We start from the raw sequence: 22,110 nt of genomic DNA, 5'->3' as shown, positions 1-22,110 counted from the left end.
TCTTACAAATAATTTTAATTTGGCCGGGGTGTAGTTATACTAACAGACACAATTTGGGTTTTGCCTGTATAAACAAGATCAAAATAATTTCATAACTCATTAGGGAAGCATATGACAGCTTTAAACAATTGCAATTGTAGAATAGTTCCTTTGGTCATGATGTTAATATGATCTGGCCTGCTGCACACAAGAAAGAACATCTGAAGAGGGTGCATTGTAATTTGGGTTGTAATTATAGTACAGGCAAAGCCAAGAGGAGCAGAGCAGGAGCACTGTTCGTGCTGGTTATGGGGTGCCATCCACCACAGAGGAAATTCTAGATGAGGCTAAGGTGAACTTAGGACACCTTCAAGTATCCATTTTACATGTTGCTACTTGCTCTTTGTTGTATGAGAACACTCAGTACCCAACTCCTGCTGCGAGTGAGCACAGCCACTGCACCAGAAAACCATCCTGAAAGCAAAGAACATAAAATTATCTTTTTAAGACATTCAACAAGTCATCCTCTTGCCTTGTTGAACTAGAAAATCATCTTCTAAGAGGACCAGAATAGTAAATCTAATAGAAAATGTTTTAATATCTTTGCTGAATTGTGAAATTCAGGCTCAGCTATTCCTAGTATGTTATGGCTGTTTTGTTTGACCAAAAGAAAATGCAGGTCAGAGGAGCACACAGTTTTAGAAAAATGACAAATCCTGTAGAAATCTGAAATGTCTTCATTCTTGTTCTAGGTCAAGGTGTAACACTAAAAGCACAGGCTGACAAAGTTGGCATTATCAGTGTAGAAATGTTAGCGGAACAACTTGAGAAAACTGCAGAAGGGACAAGATAATAGTGCCCCAGTTCATTTTCTATCCCATTCACTGTATGAATGCATTATTATGAAAGCTCATTCATTCTGTCCAAGAAATTGGTGTCTCTTATATGACAATTAAAAATAAAATAATATTGGAGAAAAATATGCTAACTCTTACAAGAAGAACATGTTACCTTCAAAAAGGTGTTTTCTTTCTGTTACTGGTTGTCATAAGACTTAACCTTTTCAGTACATCAGTTGGCTTCATTGTAGTGTTCTTGACAGTATATTCTGATTGAGCTGAAGGATCCACAACTGGTTCACCAGCAGGGTTATAGAGTTCTAAATTATGAAGGACACAGTGTTATCAAAAGATAAAGAAGTAAAAATATCCTTTCATTATAAATTAACAATGAGATGTTAAAAATTAGAACTGCCTAGAAAAGCAAATCAGGCATTCTGGGAAGCATATGAAATAGATTTAGCCCACTTTATGCTGACCTGAAACATGGCAACTCATTGCAAGTTCTTTTGCTTGGTAGAGAGTCTGGAGAACAAATGTAAATGGGGAAAAAGATACATTTGCTGTAGAACTGAGAGTTAGATTTTTAAATGAGGTTTAGAGCAGATAATGTTATTTTTAAACTAGGTAATATTTAATTTAATTTTAATATTTTTATTTTTTATAATTATTGAATTTTAATTTTCAGCAATGGGTACTGATTGCAGACTGTAGGTGTCCTATCAGCATCAGCTAGAATCTCAAAGCACGATAAAACAGTTATGCCTCTCACTCTGCAAATACTCACACACAGGATTAAGCCTCGTCTCATTCATGCCAGGGAAATGCTAACACTGGATTGAAAATCAGTAAGATCTTAATAAAAGAGATATAATGTCATGTAATCTCATCTGGAAAAGCAAATATCATAGGTACAAGTTTCAGAGAAGTGCTCTGACATGTGTGATCACAGTGGAAAATGCTACTAAAAGCAATTAATTTTTGTTCACATTACTTATTATTGTTGTTAAGCACTGTAGGAGATCCAAAGGTTGGAGAGTTTAGAGAGATTCTGCTCTGAAAGATTAATTCTTATTTAACAGTGAGGATAAAGATGTTTTATTCAGGGTTTCATTCAAGAGGTTTTGGTTTGTGAGAATTAATACATTTGTGGTGTTATGAAAAACATATCAAGCAATACAAGAGGATACAGCCTTGAAAAGTTTGTGTCCAAAACCAAATGTTATCTATAGGTAGAAAATTTCCTGTCACAGTATTTTTCACTCTTTATCTGACTATTTCATTGTAATAAGAGTTGTATGAACAAAAACAATCACATATTTTAAAAAATATGTTATTATAGCTTCACCCACGCACATAATTAGACCTCACTTTATAGAGATAGACAATTTGGCTACTCCAAAGAGATTGTGTTTTTCCCAAGGGAAAAGAAGTTTCTATAGATTTATATAATTGTTTCTAAATTAACCCAGTCATTTTGAAGCCTATAGCATTAAGATTTTCAGGATAAGTTTTTTTTAACTCTGGGTTGCCAGTATACATCTAGGGCTACAAATGGTGTAGGGTGCTTAATGAAAAATAAAAAAATGCTGATTTTCTAACTAATATGTAATATGATGGATCTATTTTCAGACCAGCTTACAGTGAGCTTGGTGTTGAAAAAATTCCAGCCTAACATCCACCTCTTTTAAACAGGTTTGAAAAGGGCCCAAGAAAATTCTTGAAATTCAATGCTTGGAAGAAGCCTGTTCATTTACCTCTTCCACACCAAAACTTCTGAGGATTTACCAGATATGCACATTGAGTTGTATTAGTGTGGATTATACATAAAAAGACCAATAAAATTTTTAATTTACATGAAATTTATGTAAGTTCAGACCTTGCCCAGGTGGCCTGTTTTGATGACATAAAATTCACCATTACACTTGTGCCTTATCAAAATAAGATCTCCTTAGAGCTTAAATCATGATAGTTCACACTGGAAATCCATTGGCAACGAGCAGACTGAACTGTCTCAACAAGCAAACAAGCCAGAGAAAATGAGAAAAGAAATTCAGTTATGTAAAAACATGGTAATTTTTTCCTTCGCAGAAAGGCAGATTTTCAACCAAATTTTTTAACAAAGAAAACAAAACCAAAGTAATTTTCATGTGGAAGAGGACTCTTGCAGATGTTCTTTTAAACCTTTCTTTCTAGACTAAAAAAACACAATAAAGCTCATCTGTATCAGCTTCACAGAAACAGAAGCTTTTGTGAGGGCTCCTACAACTTCAGTATTAATGGGTTACACAGGCAAAACACCTTTATTTAAACAAGACAGTAAATGTGTATGAAGTGTGGGAGCAAATGAAGTATTGTGGGACAAGGAGAACTAAAATAACTAAGGAGTAATTTTACTAATCTTTTCAGTACCAAAACTTTATAAGTATCCTAACAAATACATTTATGAATCAACCATCAGACTCTAAAAATAACATCAAAGGATATTTCAATATCTTGCATTTCAAACATATAATATCCTCTGTACCCTCTTTGGCTAACACTGTTTCTAAGAGAGAGGAGACTTTCAAAGGCAAGAATAAAAATTAAATTGCATTAAGAACTTAACCCACCAGCAGGTCCACTCCCCAGGCTTGGCAATTAGTACAAAGGGCTGCAGAGGTACCACTTGTTTCCTTGAGTGGGAGAGTGACTCTGGTTAGTGTTAATGACACACAGAACTTTAGTTCATGCTGGGTTGAAATAGGAGCTTTTTCATATTTCTGAACAAAATTCCACTCACAGTAGTGGCTAACATGTTATGCAGAGATGCTCTGTTGAATGTTCTTGCATTTTCATTTTTGAGGGAAAGGTGAAGGATTAAATCTCTGTGGAAGACACTGTAACTAATTCTCATACATAATTGCATATGCATAGAGTGAGTGAGAATCTCTCTTGCAGAGCAGAAATTGAATTGAGGGGCCACCTAATAAAATTACATGTGATTATTGCAGTCTTGAGTATTTAATTATAATTTTTAACCCATGGGCTCTCAGACTCCCCCAGTGGAGCTATAATCAAACTGTGTCTGTATCGAGAGCAAAAAACCAGTGATCATAAAAAAAAAATTATGGCAGTAAATGGCAGTGGTTTTTATAAGAAATGCCAACATGAAAATGCTTGAGGCTGCTATGGCAAGAGATAAATACCTTGCAAAATCAGGATGAATAAATGCTTTAACTATGTCTTTGCTACAAGTTATGCTGCTTTGTCACACTCTGGATAAATCTTGTTCTGGCACCGCTCAGATTGCAGGGTTGTCAGACCTGCAGTCTGATATCAAAGTCTGAGCCAGGCAACCTTGTCTGGTTTTGGGTGCTAGGTGGTAGGACTCAGATTCTCTGGAAATCCTGGGATGGGGAGCCAATCTGCTGCTTCAGTCTCCTGGCTGATACCATACAAACTCTGAATGCTGAAGCAGGAGAAAAGATCAAACATTTTCTCCAGTATCCCCAAAAAATGGGTAATAGGTGAATATCACTGTAGAAAAAGCAGCATTTGCAAGGGAAAATGAAGCTAGACTTACACTGGGAATATTACAAAGGAAGAAATATCTTCAGGCAAATGTTAGGAAGACAGAGGGGAAATAAAACAGACACATGGGATAAATAGGAAATCCAGTGCACTGGATTCAGTTCTGCACTTCTCAGTTCTGGGGTATTTGGGTGGGGGGGGGGAGTGCCAAGGGGGGACAGAAATTAAAAAACACTTCATCTTCATATCTCTGAACTTTTCTGGTAGAAAATCTCCTGTGTTATGGAGCTACTCTTTGTCTTCGACATCTTCTCCTTTCCAACTCTTATTCTGCTCCTGCATGTAGGATAGGATGATGCACAAAACATACTTTCAGTACCAAAGTTGGCACTGAAAAAGATGCCAATCATACAGCAGTCTTCACCTGCAGCAGCACAGGCTTTTTGCAATCCCTTTGCTTTATTCTTAAAGCTGCACAAACAGCCAACACAAGTCAGCCCAAGACGTTGCCTGGTACCTTCTCCTGGCACTGCCTCAGAAAGAATACAAAAAGCATATCCAGAAATAATTCACTGCACATATTCCTGCATCCAGTAATCTGCAGCTCAAGCACCTGCTGAAGCAGGGCTGATGCCTCTGTGTAACTGTCCTTGCTGGGTTTTCTAGCTAAGAAGTCTCCACTATTTACATGAACCCTCTTTTTCCCCATACTATCTCTTTCTCCTTGGAGAGCACAGTATTGTTCAAAATCTTCCACATGGCATGGCATTTTTTCCAGAGGATAAAACAGCTTTACTTCCATCCTTGAGGCTGATCAAATTACAATAATTTACTACCTTCTAGACTCTACACACTGTTTTAGTTGCCTGAAGCAGACAATATATTCACTCCATGAAGAGTAACTTCAAGAAGATCATGTGAGGTAATCTCAATAGAAAAATCCTTGATAAAAAATATCAAACAACGAAACAACATGCCTTGCACAAAGAGGTTCTAATGAATACTTTTACAAAAACATTTATTATTTCTAAATTACCACATGTTGTCTGATGAAAGTAGGATTATGAAAAAGAAAAAAAATCTGTTTGACATGTGAACACATTCAATCCATACAGAGATAGGGACTTAAACAGAGTTAGAACTGTTTCCTACACCAAGGACATTTATGTTGGCAATAATCTTCCTAGGCATCTAAAAGTTAGGATGTTTTACTAGTTGTCTTATTTACATACATCACTTAACCCATAAAACTTGTGTTTGCTCTTTTCTTTAAAATGTACTCTTGCTTTCCTTCCCCTCGTTCCATCAGACAAGAAAAAGGTACTAGTTAGGGAAGTCTTTTTTTTACTTAAAGTACACAATGACCTTTCCTGATCAATGTTTCTATTGACATTTCTACAGTCATTAACATTTTGTGTTTGTTGTTCTCATAGCCTTCACTTGTTTGTGTGTGAAAAAAGCATGTTTTCCCCCTAAGACTGTTAAGTTTGTGCAGTGTGTGTTACAGTCTGGTACCAACTGCATTCAAACCAGACTGTGACATTAGATGACCACCAGATAAAATGTAATCATTTGTGTTGTGTGTTTGTTTTCGTTTTAAAAAAATCCTAGTCAAAATATTTACTAGAAGTAAAGGCACCATTTCAGTAGATGGAGGTAGTCTGAGTATTTTAAAGCAGGGGGGAATGCACATATTGGAAAACAATAAATTATTGAAGCAAAGTTAAAAAGTGCTTGCATTTGAATCCAGCGTTAAACTTAATTTGCCTTTTCTTTGTATCTTTGTATTATTTGCCTATTCTTTATGCTTCTGAAATGAAGAATGGCAAAAATGCAGATTTCTGACACTGCAAAATTGTGCCCCTTCACATTTTGCACACTAATTCAATGGACATTCTCATTTTACAGTTACTTTTAACACCTCTAACTTAAAGAAAAGTACTGTGAAAAGAAAGAAATGTTCACTGTATACTATCTGTTAACATGAAAGCTTTTAGTTTTCTTGGAAACTAAAATTCCTTTCTGAGCAGACTGGTTTACACTGCAGGTTTACTCACAATTTTTTAAATTTATCTTTCAGCTCCACTGCCTGTATACTTCCATATATCCATATATGTCCGTATATATATCTATATATATCTGCATATACTCCCCACCAGGATTCCTGTGTTCGGCTCTGGATTCCCCTACATGAGAAGGATGTGTACCCGAGGAGAGTCACAAAAATGATCACAGGGCTACAGCACCTCTCCTGTAAGGACAGCCTGAGGGAGCTGTGGCTGTTCAGCCTCACGGGAAGGCTCTGGGAAGACTTTACAGCGCCTTCCAGTGTCTGAAAGGGCTACAAGAAAACTGGAGAGGGACTGACCACAAAGATATGGAGTGATAGGACTAGGTGGGATGGCTTTAAAACGAAAGAAGGTAGGGTTAGGTTAGCTGCAAGAAATTCTACACTGTGAGGATCGTGAGGCACTGGAACAGGTTGCCCACAGAAGCTGTGGCTGCCCCATCCCTGGAAGTGTTCAAGGCCAGGTTGGATGAGGTTTTGAGAAACCTGTTCTAGTAGCAAGTGTCCCTGCCAATGGCAGAGGGGTTGGAATGAGATGATATTGAAAGTCCCTTCCAACTCAAACCATTCTGTGACTGTACAGACCTGTGAACATAAGATGGTACCTTTTCTGTGAGAGCAAACAGACCTGAGATTTGGTCAGGGACAAATGTCTCAGAATAGCCAAGAACATTTAAAATGGTCTTTCCCTCAATATATTTCTATCTTCTGAAAAAGACAAGAAGGGTGATAAAATGTGCATGCTAGATCCTTATGTTCATGCACTTACATCAAAATTTATTGGTTCAACAAAATGGGAAATATCTTAAAAATAAGAAATACATTTAATTACTTTCTTTAGGGAATTACTTAGAATTAGTAAGATTATTTCTGACTTATTGGGAGCCTTCTACACTTACACACAGCATAACAAAGTCTGATTTGCAACCTGTTTACAGCACACAGACAATACAGTACACTAACCAGAAGGAAGAAAATCACTATAACCGATTAACAAAAAACATTAGAGGACAACCTGAAACTATTGTTGGATACTTCTATATTTTTTCTCTGCTTGTTCTGATTTGCCACACAATAATAATAGCAATAAGTAACCTGGCATTTCCATAACGTTATTCTTCCTTAGTTCAGAATGGCTCTTTTCAGGTTTACTTCAGATAAAACAGGTCAATACCCAGCAGACCAAGGGCAATCAGGCCAGAACTACTCATTCATTACTTCATTTTCAAGCAGTCCTCGATGCCATCAGTTGCACACAACCCTACTTTCACCTGCTTTTCATTCCTCTGAGTAAATGGAGCAAGAGGAAGTTTCTGGATTGGGTATGAAATAGCTCTGGGAGACCTTCTGACCTTTTGTTGGTGCTGTCTTTAATTTGCCACTTGCTACCGACTAATCCTGCAGGTTAACAACTGAGCAAAGAGAAAGCCAATTAAAAAAGTGGAATGTGAAGATAAACTAGATTATAAGAATATAAACCATTGCTTTCCCATGCAAATAACACATGAGCATCAACCACCTCATGCTTAGGCTGAAAAACCTTCTGCAGCACAAGTGCAAATCAAATCAAATATGTCTGATTTAATTATTTTCATGAGTTCAAAGTTTTTGTAAGGCAATTATGTGTTACTATAATCTGTGTTTCACAAAGTTTCTTTTGAACCTAGTGATCAAAATTTCCTTTGGCCCTGTGTGAAGGAGGACTGAGAATTACACTGAGGGCTTTGGAAAACCTGGTAATGTGGGGATTGCATACAAGTTTTCTATAAGCATACAATGAAGTCTGTGACTACTGAAACAAATAAGGTTGGGCTTACAGTGAACCTGTGCCATGGTCAGATGGATCCTCAGGGGTTCTTGGCCCTGTAGGCTCAGACTGAAACTTTTGGCAGGGAAGTTAATGTTGCAGCATTTTCCTCAACTCTTCAATGGACAGGCTCTCTCCTATGTGGCTTCATGTCCTCCCACTGCTATTAATCCTATAGGGACATAAAATATCTCAGAGTTTTAACTGCTGACAAACACAGAAAAAAAACTATAGGGCCTCTAAAACAAAAGGAAAGATCCCACAAGCCTTGTTTCTTTAGGAAATCAGGGGTTATGACCATATCTACTGAACTTGTTTACTTCTCAACTCCTTGTATTTTTGTCAGGAGGGTGAGGACAAAATACAGACAATCCAAATAGGTTGCATTCTGTCAGTTGAATTGCTATTCCTGGTGTAACAATTTTTGGTTAGAGACTCACACTTGTCATTCATCAGCTGGAAAATTCCGATTTCATCTTACCTAGCAACAGAACTCCTTGGGACACAGCTGATGTGCTTGGATTTACCTTCAGATGCAGAAAAGGATCTGATGCCCTGCAGCCTGTAGGAACACAGCCTTTGCAAGAGCTGTGCTGCCAACAGGGGAAGCTAGCAGAGGAAGAAAGAGTCTTGGGAAGGAAATTTGGAGTTGAGACACATCTCTTGCTTTATCAGGGTGAACCCACAGGAATTTCAATAGAGCAGCAAAACCTGTTGCCCGCAGTGAGATAACTTTGAAGAAACAGTTGTGAATGGAAACCCATGGGAATTTCTTGTCCTTTAAGCAGGTTTTTCCTGTATATGGAATAGCCTGGCCCCTTAGTACTACTCTCTTTCTTATTATCTCCCATGCACACAGAGGACATAAATATTGTTGAAATGTCAGTCTTGATCATCATCAGCTGTTCACTCTGTCTGAGTTACAGACTGCATTTTCACATGCAGCCCCTTCTTGTATCCCAGGACATTTCACTGAGCTTAAATGTGTCATCTAATAAGATCACAGAATAGACAGAATTAAGGATTAAAGGCAGAACTGTTGAAAAAATAGTATTTGCTAAAAATAAGTTAAAAAATTAAAATAAAAATCTGTATCTCTATTGATTTGCAGTTGACTCTCATTTAGGTCCCAAATAGAAATAAATTGATATTAAAAAATATTTTTATTTTCACTGAGCTGAAAAAGAAATAAAGGTTTATGGTATTCTTAAAAAAAGCAGTATCTTTTCTTTGTGCATTATTATCTTAAGCCATGCATGGAATATAAATCTTTCTAATGCTTTCCACTGGAAATTTCTCTTTCTCTCCATGACATTTGGAAATTTTGAAATAAAATAACACAGCTACCATACTTTTCCTGAATATTTTTGTTTTGAAGCATTTGTCAGTGTTACCTGTGCCTCTAGCTAAATCTATTCTAAAATAGGGATTTTCTAATTAAAAACAAAACACCAGTCATCACTCCATTCACTTCAAATGATGTCGCTTGGTGTGTAAGATCAACCATCACCTCATCTCAGATTTAGATCAATCCAGTGCCAAGAGCTTCACTGAATTTATGTTATAGGGGTTTGGCATATCAAATCAAAGTTTTGAGTCCAATGTAACCTTGGATCACTGGTGACCCCTAAATGCTCCAGCAATCAATTGCAGATGTGAAACTTCAGAACTTCACTCAGTTCCAGAAAAGTGAATGAGTTCAGTCTTCAGATCTGCTTTTCATGAGAATCTGTTCTTTTGCTATTTAGTATTATTCAGTGCTTTCTAATAAAGAATTCAGATTAAAATTGTTCCTTAAAAAGAATAGAGAATTAATTCAGCAAAAGGGTTAAAACTCATTATATAAGGTTTATAAAATAAAGTCAGAACTGGTGCAGTATAAAATTATTGTCTTACAAGTTTATGCCCCTTTCTACTATGATCTTTAAATATAATTAATTGAAATTAAAAAGCTCATTGGTTTTGGCTGGGATAGAGTTAATTTTCTCCATAGTAGCTGCATGGGGCTGTGTTTTGGATTTGTGCTGGAAACAGTGTGGTAATCAATACTGGGATGTTTCATTATCCTGAGCAGGGCTGACACAGTCAAGGCCTTTTCTGCTCCTCACCCCAGCAGTGAGGAGGCTGGGGGTGCCCCAGGAGCTGGGAGGGGACACAGCCAGGACAGCTGACCCCAGCTGACCCAAGGGACATCCCACACCACATGGCACCGTGCTCAGCTCATAAAGCTGTGGTGAGAAGAAGGAAGTGAGGAACGTTCTGAGTGCCGGTGTTTGTCTTCCCAAGTCACTGCTACGTGTGATGGAGCCCTGCTCTCCTGGGGGTGGCTGAACACCTGCCTGTCCATGGGAAGGTGTGAATGAATTCCTGGTTTGGCTTTGCTGCCACGTGTGGCTTTTGCTTTACATGTTAAACTGTCTTTATCTCAACCCATGATTTCTCAGTTTCACCATTATGATTCTCTCTCCCATCCCAACAAGGCAGAGTGAGCAGCTGTGTAGGGCTGGGGTGCTGACTAGGGTTAAACAACAACAATCTTCAATATTCAAACTTAACACCCCTCTTCTTCATATAGACACTTACATCCCCAGATGTATTTTCAAAGACTTTTTTTCCAAGTAATAATATGGAAGTACTGAACCAAAACTCTGCTAGGAGAAGAATTGGAAGAACACACTTTTCTATTATACTTCAGATTCAATCATACTTGAGTGACTTCAAGAAAATTATAAACCATTTTTCACAGTGGATTTAATTGGTCATTCTTATTAAAAGACAGTTTCAGTATCTTACTACACTGAAGCTTAGAAAATGTTTTATTTCTAGCCCTAATGTATTTAAGATAACATCATTTTTTTTCTGATGCCACTATTTCTTTTAAAATAAATGCTCTTCACAATGTTGGTGCTGATCCCCAAGACACACTTGTGACCTCCCATCTCATCATAGTGTTCATTCTGTGAGGAAAAAAATCTTTACTAAGTGCCATCAAATTTTTCCTACAACACTGAAATTAAACAGTCTGCTCCCTACATGGACTATGACTTGGTTTGAGGGCTGAATTGCTCTATTATTAGCATTTGATAATTTAGGAATAACTAAATATCGAGTATGTCAGGAAACTTAGGGGCATTAATATGATGTATTTTCTCAGAAATGAAGAGTATCTTTGTTGTCCAATACAAAAATGTCCCCTTCAGTTTTCTCTCTTTCCCTCCTGCCACAATATCATAATCAGGTGACTTTTGCATTCAAAAGCCAAAATAAGTTAGTGACCAAAAGAACTAAAGATTGTCATCTGTTAGGATGATAGTATCAGGAATAAATTTGGAGTATGTTAGATTTCTTTTTACTATTCCACATAATTTAAAATAATTTCTACAATTACTATGTATGTTTTTATGCTGTAAAAGTAATTACTTCAATGTTATTTGTGTGGAGTGCATAGTAAATCTTATCCCAGGTACTGATATGACACAGCAAGGTTAGATCTGTTCATTGATTTCCACCACATCTAAATAGGAAAATAACAGGATTTGGAGAGATGTGTTCTTTGTACTGATGAATAGTGTTGGTATGTATTATTGGTAGGAGAAGTATTCTCATTTTTGTGATCTCTAGAGGAAGACAGCATGATAAATCAGCAATTTAGCTTTTTAGACAAGGGAGATTTTGGGATGTATTATTACTTAATGTCCATTTGATGTATCTTTGATATACATTTGACAGGTCACACACCTGGTGAATACCTCCAGGTTTCATTCCTACGTCTTTAGCTCATTCTGATCTACCTTGGTGGAAGTGGCATGACCACATTTATAGCAGTGGGGCTCTACCCAAGGAAAACGTGGAAAAGTAACCTGCAAGCTGGATCTTCAGACTGTTGCTTCTTAATTTAAATTGGAAATGAAGTCTGAAAAATTCATACTTAACATTACATTTCATAAAACCTCTGTTCAAACAGAGCATACAAACTGTATGCAGTTTCAACACAAATCCTGCACCAGTTCCATCCATGTCAGTTTCCAAAAAAATCACTGTTACCTTTTTGAAGTTTTCAAGGTGGAAGGAATTTTTACCAGAATAAAAATGTTGAGTTTTTATCAGTGTGAGCTTTGTGCAATGGCCATGTGGTGGAATGTGCCTCACAGTTCCTAGGAAAAGTCCTGCAAGTCCTACGCAAATATGACCCAACAGCCATCTCAGTACATTGCTCTGTTGGGTTGTTTGATTCAATGAAAATCATGTCAGGAAAGGGTTTAGATTTCCTAGTTTCTAAGTAGGACCCATATGAGATAATCACAAATCCCAGTCTAATAATTTATAACTCTGCCTCATTTGCATACTGAGGCTGTATTTTGAAAGTGTTGTGCCTGAGACAGAGCTTTCCCATAGAATTAACATTTATCCAGCTGACTAAAACACATGTAAGAACATCCACAGCTCTCACAGAAGAGACTGAAAAATGAAATTCAAAGGGTCTCTCCATGCCTGTGTATTCATGTGGGTCTTGGAATCCAGGCTAAGAATTTGTCCCATTATTGGCTATAGCCTTGTTAGTTATTTCTTTTGCTGAGAATGACAAATATTCTGAGCATGCCTAAATCCATCCTGCCCTTGCCCTGAAGGTAGCTTATTCTCTTCTTAAACTTGTCTTTGGATAGTTTGAACAAATAGTAGCTCAGACTAGTTATGACCTGTTTTTGCCCTGTTTTAATTGTCTTGACAATTATCTGGGTTTCTAAAATTTTTCTCACATGATTCACATATGTCTTTCTTCTGCCCATCATGGCAACTGTATGTGTGTGAAAGAAAATGCAAGGCAGGTTGTAGCCATGCTCTTTCCCTTAACAAAAAATTATAATATTTCACAGTTATATAGACCCTTGTCTTTACTACACAGTACACAGCAGTTGGTTTCCCTTCTCATTTCATATTTACATTAGGTCTTTTGCATCAACAAAAGACATTAGGTCTTTTGCATCAACAGTGCAGCTGTTGCATATATTTGATGGGGAATTCAGTAGTGTGACAGTTTCAGATGGCATACCATCTTCACCCAGAGCAGTTGGTATCTTACTGATAACAATCAGTAGTTTTCAAAAAGGAAAATTTTACTAAATGAAAAGCAATGAAAATGGAACTATATCTCTAAAAGAAATCTAAGTCTAAAATTTAACAGTAATAATTACTATGATAATAATGGTGTATGAAATTCAAGAAATGAACAATCAACTTGATCATGGACCCCTAAGAGGTTTGTATTATTGATGCCATGTACAGAGGACCCATCTGAAAAGCTGACACATCATTTTCAGTACTGTGATAAGCACCAAAGTTCTTAAGCCAACCTGGAGCCTAGATGGAATAATCAGAGGCTGACAAGTGAAGTGATTTCTCTGGCAAAAGTCACATGAGAAGCCTGTGGCAGACCCCACAAAAAAGCCAGGTTTCCTAGATCCTCTGACAGTGGTTCACACACTGGGCTTCCTTGTCTTTATGTATCTTCTAAGAGGGTTTCCAGACCCTTTCATACTGTGCCACAGACACCTCTATGCTGTAAGCACTTCATGTGCCATTCCTGGAACACAGCATGGCTGCATAAAACAGTACAAAAGCAGCATGCTAGGTAGAGTGTTAGAAATTAAGGAAATGTTATTCAGCTGGCATTGGAAAATCCTCAGCTTTTTCAAATAGTAAGATAAAAAATACAAGGTAAAAATGCCACGTTACCAGTACATCATTCTTCTGCAGAATATTATTTACAAAGATTTAGAAGGGGGTGTGAACTGTTCCATATGGACTATTGCTGTTACACAGACACAGTAGAATGCATGTAACAGGAGTATCTGGAAGCAACAGATAATGCAACATATTCTCTCGTACACCATTCCATCATCCACCTAAAAATTCTGGAAAGAATCATTGAGATAGTGTCAGGTTTACAGAATTTGTAAATATCTCCTCCTGACTTGTTCCTCAGTAGTAAAATAGTGTGTCTTATCTGAACAATCCTAGCTCAAGAATGGAGCTGCCATTAGCTTCCAGATCAAGCATTCATTAACCTTGTTCAAAGGCAACAGTCATCTCTACAGGACAGTTCTAAGAGAAGTAATAAGGATCTGATATGGCTGTGTGTATGTCTAGGGCTTGCATGAAAACAGTCTGTGTGTCAGTAGATTATTTTGTATGAGTTCTGGATGTTGGCCCAGATAAACAAAGGCATTTAGTAGTCGAAGTTGTTTAATGCTGAAATGTTTTGCAGAGCCTTTCCAAAAGCTGTCAACTCTTTCATGCTGACCTGTGGCAAGCTGAAAAAAGAGGGTCCATGTTTTATTTATAGTGTTTCATTTTTATCTGTTCACATATTCATTGTTTTGATAGACAGTACAATCTTAAAATGACTTGTGTAGGAATATACCTTTCCATTAGCAAACTTCTTTTTGAGATGCAGTCTGCAGCAATGGCCAGGTATTGAGCCCATTCAGGACAGTACCCAAGGAGTGAAAAGGTCTCACTAATAAAAAAGCTCTGCTGTCTCTAGCATTTGGGTACAACTGTGTTTTAACCTCTCCATGTTATCCCAAGACAAGGGTGAAGATTTTCTGTAATGAATTCTGCATTATACTAAACATAAAGAGGAAAGTACTGAAAATCCATTTTGCCACACAGAAGTAGGGCAAACAGTCCAAGAGAGGCCTATGTGTCAAGGAATTATTCCTTATGGGGAACAAGATGTGAGAGGTTAAAGATTCTGATGAGGAAGAAAAGGTACTGCAGACTTCAGAGCCTGGAGAGAAGCACAGCACCTCTCTATGACCATCCTGACATGACAGCAATCTGACATCAGGTCAACAGAGGGCCAATTCTTCAAAATATCTAGCATTAATGTGTCACTGAAAAAGATTTCAGGCACGTCTAAGAGATTTGTTTTCTATGCTGTACTCACAAATGCATTCATAGTACTGCCAATGTAAATCTGCTAACTTCAACCAAGCCTTTTAAAGCTGGGAGCCCTTCACTCCACTACTTAGGTGAGAAACAGAATTTCTGCGTTCCTTCCCTGCTGGGAGACACATGGGATAGGCCTGGGTGCGGCAGTCAGGGTCAGGTAACAGAACTCAGCACACAGCAAGAAGAGCACACCTTGCCCCATAAACAGGGGAGTTAAAAGGATGCAGGGTGTCTCCCTTCAGCTAAATGTCAGATAGACCTGTGTCCTAAGCAATGAAATTCCTACTATTCCTAGTACAGAACCCATCCTTTAAGGAATTACTCTGTCCTTAAGGTAGAGAAATGCAGTTGTTTGGCCTGATCCACTGTGATTTTGCAGCTAGCTCAGAGCTATCATGTCTTAGCTCATGCAGAAAAAGAATTGGGGTTTATGCTTCTTGTCAATGAACATTTAGAGAGTCAGAGGAGAGATAGGACCTCAGGTTTCCTGTCATGCAAGTCAGTACTCAGACCTGGGGGAAGGAGTCCAAGAGGTACTGATGGACACATCTTCACTTGGATGTCTCCAGGACAGTCAGAGAGTGATAAGGAACAGGCAGAGCAAAATTTACAACTCTGTAATGTGATCATCTTTGTGGCTTCTCCTCTCCCCTGTGTCAAGCCATATTCACTCCTTAATTATCATGGTGAAACTCCAGTGTAACATTAACTAAGTCCTTCATATTAATTCATATGCATTGGTAAGAATTAAATTCGAATACAGCTCTCAAAAATTAACATTTGCATATCTCACTAGAGCAAATGAATTGCACTGAGTCACCATGAAAATTGACTGGGTAAGCTAAATGCATAGTTTGGCTAGAGTCAGCAAGAAGGATACTTTGTCTCCACTCCCTCAGACAGAAATCCACACCAAGATTTTTTGGTGTGCAAATGAGCCTGATTTACTTTGATTATAAAACAGACTCATAGCTTAATAAAAGAAACCAAATTGCCTTAACTTGCATGTGCATGTGGAACCTCCATAAATTATGGTCATATATAATGAATGGAATAAAGCCACAAAAGTTACATGAAAGCAAATGTTCCAATCAAATTTTGCTACAGTGCAAATCTGAAGTGACTTCACCAAAGTCAGTGAAGTTTCCCTGAGTTTACACTGGCTTAGCTGAAAACAGATTCTCCTCATTAGCATTCAGCTGAAACTTTCACATGACAAGCAGCATCACGAGGTTGATTTTTAAATGTGCAGCTTTCTTCACATTATATGTAAGATTCCTGCTCCTTGCGCAGCCTGAAAATAACATCTTGAGAAAATATCATTTCCAAAGGAGACTTGTCAGCATTTAACATTTTGTGTCACCATATACTTCTATATGTGTGTTTGATGTACTCAACAGTCCCCTTTTCCTGGGTACCACATGCCAAACATCCAAGCACTAATAAAGATCAGATTTCACTTGGCTTTCTTCTTCCAGTGTTTGTTTCGGGGAAAGCATATGGTATCTCCACCAAATTATGAGTGCTGACTTTTTCTACCAAGAGTTGGGAGTATGTCTCTCAAACTTCCTAAGGAAATATATCTGGATGAAATGTGTAGCCCTGTTTTAAAATTCGTCATTTATCACATCCATTGTTCAAAGTCTCAGATGACAAAAAGGACAGAAAATCTGTGAAATTCAAGCCACCACATATTTAATATGCCAAGGGGGTGTAACTGCAACTGTGTCCCACAAGTTTGCTTTCCAGAGGGAGCATCTCCTTTACAGGCAGGCAGGTGGGTGCTCTGGCATGAGTGCATGAGGCAGGAGCTGGTGCAAACCCACCCCTACAGCCAGCAGAGTTGGGAAATTACCCCAGAGATCACCACGTGAGCTGATGCCCCTTTCAGTGACTGCGACACGCAACAGCTCCAGCTGCCACCAACATGTTCTTCAGTGTATGAATCACTGGGATGGTTTTCAAAAAGTGTTTATGAGCCTGGCACTGAAATTATTTCTGTTGTTGACTTGTGAATTAAGTCAACTCACCAGCACACACCATGCCCCTCTCTTACAAGTTTTGATTCTGACATTTTGAGCCCTTTTGACAGAAGACTATAAATCTTAACTCAAGTTTTATGTTTACCTCTGAGCAATGGCTATGCGTGGGAGTAACTGCTGGCAGAAGTTTTGCCCAGAGTTAGACCAAGTAAAGTCACTTCAGATTCACTTTTCTCTTTCTCACGCACAGGAATTCTCCCAGAGAAGGATGTTGTAATGAGGGTGTGACACACGGGAATGTCAGGGGAAAAAAAATGGTTTTGTTTTTTTTTTTTTTTCTGGCATATAGAGATCTAGGGTAAGGGTTAAAAAAGTTATTGCACTTTGCTGAATGCTAGAGGTGGAGAAAGCTATTTCTGGGGGCCTTGCTAACCTCAGAAGAAGCCCCCCAGCTCTCATACCTCATAGGAAATGTTAACTGCTGCCATGAAAGCTTGTCTCGTGTATTTTAGAGAGGTGAAATTCTCACCCCACACAGAGCAGGAAACTTCAACAGGAGGCAGAAGCATAGCATGAACTTGACAGACTCAGCCAATGACCAAGATGCTTTGTGGGAAACACAGGAGGTCCTGGAGCCAGAAACACCTGCCCACCATTGCCAAAGAGGGCTGCCATGTTCCCTCTGTGCCTGACTGCAGTGGGCAGCCGAGCCAGGAGCAGCTGGCTGCCCTCGAGGGAAAGCATTTCAAAGAGTGCTTGTTCACACTCCTTTTTACTCCAAAAAGCATCTATTTACTGATGTTTAAAAACACACAATTGAAGTTCTGAATGACTGCCACATCCTGCTCCTCTCTGAGTACTGCTTTTATCACAACGGGGGCTGGGTTAAGGCTGCCACTGCATGGTGGGAGTGCAGGGCTCCATTCTTTAGAATAGCTTCATTAGGAAAAACACAAACAAACACCTCCCTGGAAGTGGCAGGCTTTCTGTTTACTGTCTCCCTAGAGTTTCCAGCTGAGAAGCAACTTGAACATTGCTCTGTCTTGTGGTTTTATTGCTATTTTCAGTGAGCTTAGCATCATGAAGGCAGGTTTGAAGCTGTTGTGCTCTCCCCTGAAGTCATGATGGAGATCCTTTTCCAGCACTGAGGATGGGATTGAAGTAATCAACCCAGTTCCAGGTGAACACTTGGAGGTTCACAGAGTGATGTGGACTATCATTTTAATCTGCTCACCATTTGCCAGTGGAGACATGGAGCACTGGTTTTCCTTGGAACTTTAAAATCATTCTGAGAGAAAGAGAATGAAGGAAATTCAGATGTTTAATACCAATATGTCCCCCTTCTTCTTTCCCACAGGACCTTAGCTTAAGCTGTATTGTGGATGTCTAATGACTGTGACCTCCCTTTGTGCCCACTCTATCAGTGGACAGAGGACATACAGTGAGATAAAACCATTTCCATCTCAAAGCCATGCCCAAAATTCCCCTGCACAAAGGCAACAAGGGAGGGACTGTGTCTTGAGCTGAGACAGTTGAAGTAAGTTTGATAAAATTAATTTTGGATGTCAGGTCAAAATATTAGCTGAGTAAGAATAAGGTAATCTTGAAACAAAGGACAACTTCCATCAGCTTCTGGGATTTCTTGGTACTGAGCCAGGGAGGAGTTTGGAGTCTCAGAGCCAGCTCTGCTCTCTTCTTGACAGAGGGCAACAGTTCACTGGTCAAGGGATTATTATGTCCTACTGTTTCAAAGTGTGAAGCATTTGGAAGCTGCCGAATGGGGCCAAAATAAGATCATAGGTGCAAGGAAGACTTTTTGTCAGACATATGCCCTCATACTGCAGATTTGCTCCAGCAAAACTATCTCATCCACAAGTATAAGGAGGACAGCCCATCATAGCAGCCTTTTACATCTTCTGGAAAGTCATCTCAAGAGATTCCTGGTGATAAAACATTTCATTTGCTCCAGTTAGGGTCCTTCGATGATCAGATCAGATTTCATATGGATAAACTGCAGCCAGCTAGATAGAAAACACTAAAATACTCCACTCAACACTTCCAAGTTCAAGTTCAACTCAATGTCACAGAAATAGCCTTGCTTAGAAAATATCTCTGAATCAAGATGCTTAGTGCTTCAACATCCAAGAAGATCTATCTAAATAGCAGCATTAACAAAGTGATAGTGTGTCCAGCCTCTATGTGCAATAAAGGAGAAAGCACTGAGATTTTCTGCATGGCTGTGTTCAACTCTTAGATTAAATTTTTGATCTGTATTTCTAGACTTTAAGATTTTGCTCTATAAGTGGGCAGCAAACTCTGCCTCAAAAAGTAGAAGTTTCTGCAGCAGTTTTAGTGTGTTGCAAAAACTGAGTTTTGAAACATAACATAAAGAAAAGCAGTCTCTGTGGACAGGATTCAAACTCTCTGTTTACAGGCAAGTAGAGAAAGCCCCTCTGATGGAAAAGATAGAGCAACAACAAAATTTTCATTTAAACAAACACCAGATACTAACTAGCTAACTCTTTCAGATAACATCCATGACTTACTGAACTGTTGCAAAAACATAGTCATTGTGTTGCTAAAAGAAAGTGAATGTTTGGTTTAAACACAGCTGCAAAAATACCTGGAAAGAAATCTAGTCTTGAGTCTCACATCGTTTTGAAAATGAAGTGAAATGACAAGAAGGACTGACCAAATAAAATACTTTTACATTATTCTCAATCATATTTTGCATTGTACTAGTAAAGAATCATAAGACTTCCTGTTTTGTAGCTAAAGCTTGACAAACTAATTATCCATAAATTTACAATGGAGAAACCATTCAGATGAATTTCTGAATCAAGCTGCTAATGAAGTTAGCCTTTCTGCAAAACAAAGCCCTCAAAACTGCATGGCCATTCTCAGATTTTAACTGGGAGTAAGAGGCACCCTTGTATAGTGATTCAACAATTTTTAATTTTATTTTTTTTTTTAATTCAAAGGCAGAGTTTCTGCAGTAGAGTCTATGTAGACACCTCTGAAATGGAGGGAAAGATTTTCCATCTGAGCCGGTGCTGACCCTTGGGTTTAAAAAGAAGTGAAAGCATAGAAACCTCATGACTCATACATTTTCTATCTGTCTTGGTGGCTTGAGCTTGGCATTGAGCACTTGTGGCTTCCTTTTACATAAAGGATGTGTCATTAATTGCAGGTGTCCCAGGTGAAGGCATCTACATCTGTACAAGTCACTTTGGGCTGCTGTCCCAGAGAACAGAGAATCAGCCAGTGCAATTCCCAGACTGCATGGGATGCAGCCCAGGGAGATGAGTATGTTTGGTCACATGAACTTGACTGTTTTGACACAGCCCCTGATGAAAGGATAGCAAGTACTCTGCACAGGCTTGGACAAAAGGATGGCACCCAGAGGGACCTGCACAGGCTTGAGAGGTGGTCCTGTGGAAACCTCAAGAAGTTCAGCAAGGCCAAATGCAAGGTGCTGCACCTGGGTCAGGGAAATCCTCAGTATCCCACAGACAGGGTCATGGATGAACTGAGAAGGATTGTGGATATAAACAGACAGAAATTAGATATGGTCTGGCAATGTTGGCAATGTGCACTCACATCCCAGAAAGCCAGACACATCCTAGTCTGCATAAAAAGCAGCATGGCCAGCAAGTCAAGGGAGGTGATCCTGTCCCTCTATTCCACTCTGATGAAGAAAGGCTGAGAGAGCTGGGCTCTTCAGCATGAAGAAGGGAAGACTTTGGGGACAGCTTCTTGCAACCCTTCAATATATAGAGGGGCCTTACAAGAAAGATGGAAGGAGACTTTACTGGGACTTGTACTAAAACAAGGGTATTGGCTTCAAACTCAAAGAATATGAAAAGAACATAAATAATTCTTGCAATGAGGGTAATGAGGCAGTGAAACAGGTTTTCCAGAGAAGCTGTGAATGTCTCATCTCTGCAAGTGTTCAAAGCCAGATTGGATGGTCCATGGCAGCGCAGTGTGGGCTAGATGATCTTTGAAGGTCCCTTCCAACCCAAGTCAATCTATGATTCTGTGATAAGTAGCTCAAATGTAGGAACTACAGTGTTGTCCTCTACTGCTAGGAGAGACTGATCCCTTCCACAACCTGTGTGCTAGGCTGGGAAATGTCAAGGCTGAGGTACCTGACAGTGTATGGTTCTATTATGACCGAGACAGTTGAAGCCCAGGCTGTGTGAAAAAAAAACTTGAACTCATGTTAAGGTATTCAACATGTTTGGAATTTGCTGTTTTGAGAGGTAGGTTTGGTCTGGCAAAGGCTTAGAGGTGCAGATTAGTCCTGAAAGATTTGTTAGCCCTGTCTTAAGCGACCAAGTGCACATACCCTCATTATCTTCAGCGCACTTTTTAGCAGATACCAAATGTACACAACCAGACAAAATAAAATTACCTTCTTCCTTTTGTACATCACCTAATTAGATGTTTGCTTTCTATCTGTACTGTCTATGCCTGCATTAACCTTAAAAGTCTTTTCTGATCTCTGTGCATGTGAAGACAGCTACATTTTTAGCACAGTAACACTACGCATCACAGCTCCCAATGCCAAGAAATAGTAAAGCTTTGAGGAATGCTTGTCAACACATCTGTTCCACTCCTGTGAACATAACCACCATCCACCATTACATCAGAATTAAAGGACAAAATTGCATTTGGTGGGAAAGGAAGTGTGGGTAACTACTGAAGTAGAAGTAGCTTCTGGTTACAGTGGGCAGGACAAGAATAATGAGTTCGGCTTCTGGCAAGGAAGATTTACGTCAGACATTAGGAAATATTTCTAATGATAAGAACAGCAAAGAACAGGAATTGCCTGGGGATGCTGTGACACCTCTTCACTGGAGGTCTTTAAAAACGAGGCAGATTCCCATTTGTCAGGAGTGGTCTGGGTACAGGAGATCCTGCCTTGGCTATCTGTACCTATCAGGTAACAGCCTTTCAGCTCCA

Source organism: Melospiza melodia, chromosome 1, assembly GCF_035770615.1.
Source record: "Melospiza melodia melodia isolate bMelMel2 chromosome 1, bMelMel2.pri, whole genome shotgun sequence".
In the NCBI taxonomy this organism is placed as follows: domain Eukaryota; kingdom Metazoa; phylum Chordata; class Aves; order Passeriformes; family Passerellidae; genus Melospiza; species Melospiza melodia.
This window is presented reverse-complemented; position numbering follows the sequence as displayed.